A 7,549-nucleotide genomic window follows, 5' to 3' on the forward strand; every position below is an offset into this window, starting at 1 on the left:
CCCACCAGTTAACCAATTCAGTGAATACTGTAATAAATAACGAGAAACAAATTATGCTTTTTCATCATACTGCCCAAAAAAAGGGAAATAAAATGTGATCAAAAAGACAAATGTAGATTAAAATGGTATTGTCATCGCTATGCATGTCCTCCTGCCAGTTTGGGTCAGTTACTATATCATCCGCCAACTCATCTTCCACTTCCGCACCCTGGTCCTCCTCCTGACTTTCTGGCAATTGTGTCTCATCATCGTCCACCTCTTGTGACACTTTCCCACCATCACCTTCGTGTGACTGTGCCTGCTCAAATATTTGGCCATTGCTACATGCAATCTCCTCTTGTCCCGCTTCAAGTGTCGACCAGGCAAGAGGCCCGAATCTATAAATGGAAAATTGAACAGCTCTTCAGAGTATCCAAGTGTTGGATCAGTTGTCTCCGGGCACAATGCATGGTCTGAGGAAGAAGCATCAGGGTGAGGAATATGTGGCCCAGACTCACGGCTACTGAGACTTGATAATGTGGAAGACAGGGTAGTGGTGGTTGTGGCAAAGTGACTGAAAGAATTATCCGGCATCCAACCAGCAACTTTTTGACACTGCTCTGGGTTCAATAGTGGTGTGCTGCAGTCCCCTAGTAATTGAGACAGGAAGGTCAGTAGAGAAGATGTGAGTGTTTGTTGTGGCACAATTTTAGCTTGCCCATGTCCTCAGCCTCTGCATGCACCATCACCATCATGTCCAGTTCCCCATCCCTTGACATTCGCCTTGCCCATTTTAAATGGAGGACAATATTTTCCATGTTCACTACAAATGGCTGAATTTGGAGCGAACTTATATATGATCCGTGTGACGAAAAACCACAGTTTTAAATAGCTGGCCTGTAGGTAACTATTTTAACCATAAAACTGGTGTCTGTGGATAACTATTTTTAACAGCAAACTAGTGTCAATAATTTCACTAACACACTACAACAAAGTATAAACGGAGGCCTGAAATGGCACAATTTTAAGCGCACTAATATGGGATCCATGTAATGGCAAAACTACAGTTTTAAATAGCTGGTCTGCAGGTAACTATTTTTAACAGCAAACTGGTGTAAATAACTTCGCTAACACACTGCAACAAAATTTAAATGGAGGCCAGAAATGGCAGAATTTTGAGCTCACTTATATGTGATCCATGTGACAGACAAACTACAGTTTTAAATAGATGGATTTTTAGCGCTGTAGTATGGAAAGGATCTGGCTGTATTCTCTGTACTCTGTACTCTGCTCTCCTGCTGTCTGTCTATGAAGGACACACAGTGCGTCACCCAGCTTTGCACATAGACTTGCCTCTGCACCTAGCATTCACATGGTATGCCTTTCAGCTAACCCCAGCTTACCCCAGTGTTATTTATGACCTTGTTTACTCTGGCTTGATCATATACATCTGGTCCACTCTTAATTGTCTGGCCAAGATGAGCAGAGACCACTCCTCTCTGCTTCACACCTGACTGCACTTAGTTGTACATATATTGCAGAGTACAAGTCTGCATAGACTTCAGTCTGCATTGTGATTGCTATAAGTGTGTGCTAGAAGTGTGAAGATTAATTTAAGAATTAAAACCAGAAGGATGAATACAGACTGTGCCCTGCTACCTGCCACCATCGCACTCTAACAAGCATCTCTATTCTTCCGACAGGTATGTCCATCCACCCAGCTCTCCTGCTCTCCTGCTGTCTGTCTATGAAGGACACACAGTGCGTCACCCAGCTTTGCACATAGACTTGCCTCTGCACCTAGCATTCACATGGTATGTCCATCCACCCAGCTCTCCTGCTCTCCTGCTGTCTGTCTATGAAGGACACACAGTGCGTCACCCAGCTTTGCACATAGACTTGCCTCTGCACCTAGCATTCACATGGTATGTCCATCCACCCAGCTCTCCTGCTCTCCTGCTGTCTGTCTATGAAGGACACACAGTGCGTCACCCAGCTTTGCACATAGACTTGCCTCTGCACCTAGCATTCACATGGTATGCCTTTCAGCTAACCCCAGCTTACCCCAGTGTTATTTATGACCTTGTTTACTCTGGCTTGATCATATACATCTGGTCCACTCTTAATTGTCTGGCCAAGATGAGCAGAGACCACTCCTCTCTGCTTCACACCTGACTGCACTTAGTTGTACATATATTGCAGAGTACAAGTCTGCATAGACTTCAGTCTGCATTGTGATTGCTATAAGTGTGTGCTAGAAGTGTGAAGATTAATTTAAGAATTAAAACCAGAATTGAACCAGAAGGGAACTGAAGGTAACTGGACACAGTCACTGTAAACAATGTTTCTGTTTGTTTTCACCCCTATAATCCTTCACTTTCTGCTAATTCCCCTAATCCCTACTCCTAGTAAGGAACTGTTCATCTCTTCTTCAATCCTCCCCATCCACCTCACCTCCGCCTCAAAACTGTTCCTTAACATACAATCCTCTGTCTCCAAACACAGACAGCCCCCTCATGCCCTCTCCTGCTCCCACCTGCTAACACTTTCTCTGCTCCTTCTCACTGCTGGTGATATCTCTCCAAATCCTGGTCCTCCTCACCACATTCCCACAGTCATTTCTACCTCCCATCCACACTCTATCACAACCTTCCGTAACCTCTCCAACCTTATACCCATTCACCCAGCCCCCGCTTCCCCAGTCCCACTAACAGGAGCTCTGTGGAACGCTCGCTCTGTCTGCAACAAGCTTTCCTACATCCATGATCTTTTTGTTACTACCAAACTCTCCTTCCTCGCCATCACCGAAACCTGGCTCACCCCTTCTGACACAGCCTCTCCTGCTGCACTTTCGTATGGCGGCTTCCACCTTTCTCACACCCCCCGCCCCAGCAGCAAACATGGTGGAGGAGTTGGTTTTCTCCTGTCAGATACCTGCTCCTTCACCCCAATCCCACTGCCACCCTCTGTTACCCTCCCTTCCTTTGAGGTGCACTCTGTGCGCATCTACTCCCCCTCCAACCTCCAACTGGCTGTCATCTACCGCCCCCCAGGGCCAGCCACCACCTTCTTTGACCACTTCACCACCTGGTTACTTCATTTCCTTTCCGCGGACATCCCTACTATCATCATGGGCGACTTCAACATCCCCATTGACACTTCCCTCTCAGCTGCCACTAAACTTCTATCTCTCACTTCCTCCTTCGGCCTCACTCAATGGTCTTCTACAGCCACCCACAAAGATGGCCACACACTGGACCTCATCTTCACCCGCCTCTGCTCCCTATCTAACCTCTCTAACTCACCTCTTCCTCTCTCTGACCACAACCTGCTCACATTCTCTTCCCTCTTCACTCCATGTCTACAATCCCCACCCCACAAACTTTCACACCCTCGCAGGAATCTTAAACACCTTGACCTACACTCATTCTCCGAATCCCTCCTCCCTCTTACAGATATAAGTTCCTTACACAATGCGGATGACGCTGCCGCTCTATATAACACCACAATAGCTGTAGCTTTGGAATCCGCTGCCCCACTTACACATACCAAAACTCGCAAAATCAACAGACAGCCCTGGCACACCAGCCTGACCAAAGAGCTGAGGCGAGCTTCCAGGGCTGCTGAGCGCAGATGGAAAAGATCCCACTCCAACGAGCATTTCATCGCATTCAAACAGTCCCTCACTACTTTCAAGACCACACTCGCCACAGCTAAACAAACCTACTTCTCATCTCTCATATCCTCCCTGTCTCACAACCCTAAACAGTTATTCAACACCTTCAATTCTCTCCTCCGCCCCCCAGCACCTCCTCCCTCCCCACTCATCTCAGCTGAAGACTTTGCCTCATTTTTCAAGCAGAAAATTGATAACATCAGGGACAGTTTTGGTCAACAACCCCCAGAGCCCTTCCTCCCGACTTCCCAGCCCTCCACCTTCAAAACCAACTTCTCCACCATTACAGAAGATCGACTCTCCACTCTACTCTCAAGATCACATCTCACCACCTGTGCACTCGACCCGATCCCATCCCACTTCATCCCAAACCTCACCACAGTCTTCATCCCAACCCTAACCCATCTCTTCAACCTATCACTAACAACTGGTGTTTTCCCCTCAAGCTTTAAACATGCCTCCATCACACCTATCCTCAAAAAGCCCTCTCTTGACCCATCCTCTGTATCTAGCTATCGCCCTATATCACTTCTCCCATACGCCTCCAAGCTACTGGAACAACACGTCTACCTTGAACTGTCCTCCCATCTCTCTTCTTGCTCCCTCTTCGACCGCTTACAATCTGGCTTCCGGTCACACCACTCCACTGAAACTGCCCTTACTAAGGTCACCAATGACCTCTTAACTGCCAAGAGCAAGCGACACTACTCTGTCCTCCTCCTCCTGGACCTGTCGGCTGCCTTTGACACAGTGGACCATTCCCTATTATTACAGACCCTCTCATCCCTCGGCATCACAGACTTGGCCCTCTCCTGGATCTCATCATACCTAACAGACCGGACATTCAGCGTCTCCCACTCACACACCACCTCCTCACCTCGCCCCCTATCTGTCGGAGTCCCACAAGGTTCAGTCCTAGGGCCCCTGCTGTTCTCTATTTACACCTTTGGCCTGGGACAGCTCATAGAATCTCATGGCTTTCAGTATCATCTTTATGCTGATGACACACAGATCTACATCTCTGGACCAGATATCACCTCCCTACTAACCAGAATCCCTCAATGTCTGTCCACTATTTCATCCTTCTTCTCCACTAGATATCTGAAACTCAACATGGACAAAACAGAATTCATCATCTTTCCCCCATCTCACGTGACCCCCCCTACGAACCTATCAATTACAGTAAATGACTGCCCACTCTCCCCAGTCCCACAAGCTCGCTGCCTCGGAGTAATCCTTGATGCTGATCTCTCCTTCAAACCACATATCCAAACCCTTTCCACTTCCTGCCGACTTCAACTCAAAAATATTTCACGCATCCGTTCATTCCTCACCCAAGAATCTGCAAAAACCCTAGTCCATGCCCTCATCATCTCTCGCCTTGACTACTGCAACCTCATGCTCTGCGGCCTCCCCTCAAACACTCTCGCACCCCTCCAATCTATTCTAAACTCTGCTGCCCGACTAATCCACCTGTCCCCCCGCTATTCCCCAGCTTCTCCCCTCTGTCAATCCCTTCACTGGCTCCCAATTGCCCAGAGACTCCATTACAAAACCCTAACCATGACATACAAAGCCATCCACAACTTGTCTCCTCCATACATCTGTGACCTCGTCTCCCGGTACTTTCCTGCACGCAACCTCCGATCCTCACAAGATCTCCTTCTCTACTCCCCTCTTATCTCCTCTTCCCACAATCGCATACAAGATTTCTCTCGCGCATCACCCCTACTCTGGAACTCTCTACCACAACATATCAGACTCTCACCTACCATCGAAACCTTCAAAAAGAGCCTGAAGACCCACCTCTTCCGACAAGCCTATAACCTGCAGTAACCACCGATCGACCAAACCGCTGCACGACCAGCTCTACCCTCGCCTACTGTATTATCACCCATCCCTTGAAGATTGTGAGCCCTCGCGGGCAGGGTCCTCTCTCCTCCTGTACCAGTTATGACTTGTATTGTTTAAGATTATTGTACTTGTTTTTATGTATACCCCCCTCACATGTAAAGCGCCATGGAATAAATGGCGCTATAACAATAAATAATAATAATAATAATAATTCTGCAGTGCCAACAAGCAAATGGAGCAGAAAAACAGTTTTCTCTGGATTGCATTTTAAGCAAATAATCAGGATTAAGATCCAAAAAAAATATTCCTGGCCCCTGATACCTCGGGCTATGTCTAGAAATATCTGTAAAAGCAGCAGCAGACAGAACTGGAATGGACCCTCTTGCTATATGCACTGTAGTCTGCCACATACACTGCCTGCCTGCCTAGATATCTATGCAGCTGGAGTAGTCATCAGAAGGACTGTTAGTTGAGATGGATTTGTGTATAATATATTGTGATCTACTTACACTAACTAAGAAACAAGCAAATCTCTCCCTAGCTCAGCAGCTCCTCTCCCTACACTGCCTGATTCTGGAGTAGACAGTGACGAGCATGGTGGTGCCAGGTCTGATATAGACCTATAGACCTGATGACGCTGTGCAGCCAGCCAGTCACGGTAATGCCACAACCAACATGGCTGTGGCATTACAGTGTGTGGCAGACAATCCCTGCATGTTCATTGGCTCTCTAAAGAGTGCCAAACATGCAGGGATGGACCCGTGCTCCAGCCGAGCAACACAGGAAATACTCGGCGAGCTCCGAGCATCTCGAGCAGTGAGATGCTGAGGCAATACTGAGTAGTGGCAAACATGCTCGCTCATCACTACTGCTCATCTCTATTTACTAACACACTTAAAATTTCCGATGCTTTGATTTTCTCAATGGCTCCCTATCTAGCAAGTTTCACTTCTGGCCCTGTGCTGACACAGGAAATGTTTGCTGTGTCAGCACATCATGAGTGCTAAAATTGAATGGAGGTCACTCAATGCTCACTTTAAAAGTGGTCAGTCTCCTCTTGCACAGATCAGGTCACTGCTAAAAGTTATGTGGCAACACAAGATACCATGGATGAATGTAAACCTGGAATTAGTTGGGCTCCCTGAAAATAGGGTCATTCTTAATAATAGCAGTATGTTAGTAAGTTCTATAACTTACAACTTCATATCATTTTCCAAGATTCTAAAATATTTGTAAGAGGGAAGAAATGGTATAAAATCACGAAAGAACTTATATTCATCTGTTAAGTCCTCCGCCACTGCTGGAGTAAATAGAGTTCGGCTCTTAGTTATTTTAGACAGGCCCATAGACGATGAATGGAGCACAGATCAAACATGTGTATCTCTATTTCATTTAGATGTTTTTGGGATTGCTGCATGTCACAGAGCTCAGACCCTAAGCAATCACCAAGCAATCTGTAATCCTATACTGGATAGCTTGAAAAAAATAATCCTTTCATGCTACAATTTCCATTACAATTTCCTCCTTTTTTCCAATTTCTGAAAAGCACAAAACTCCTTTAACTGCATAAAAATGTGTATTACACCTCATATAGCCTTACAATGTTATTTATATTGCAGTAAAAATTGATAATGTATCGTGTATTTCATTTTGGGTTCTTTTTTAATTTAAAAGGGTAATTCCGAAAATAAAAGTAATGGAATATCAATATCATGTATTATAATGTTCTAATTTTAGGTGTCCAGCATCTGGGAGGTTTATAGTATTTTCTTCTGCACGGCAGTGCTCATGTACATTAGTCTGTGCAATAATATCTAAGAATGCACTAACAACAGGCATCAGAGCCATAAGGTCCTTACTACTTTTATAAGGCATGGATGTAAATTACATGACAGGGGGTTCCTGTGACTGGATGAAAGAAGGATTCTTTCCTTTGTTGATGGCAGCTTATAAGGAGTGAAACAATGTAGGCCATATGCTTTTCTGACTTATGCTATTAGAGCAAGTCCTAAATGCTGTTGACTTGCATATGATTGCATG

Source organism: Dendrobates tinctorius, unplaced genomic scaffold (assembly GCF_039654945.1).
Source record: "Dendrobates tinctorius isolate UK_male_01 unplaced genomic scaffold, ASM3965494v1 ptg000035l, whole genome shotgun sequence".
NCBI classification, from domain to species: Eukaryota; Metazoa; Chordata; class Amphibia; order Anura; family Dendrobatidae; genus Dendrobates; species Dendrobates tinctorius.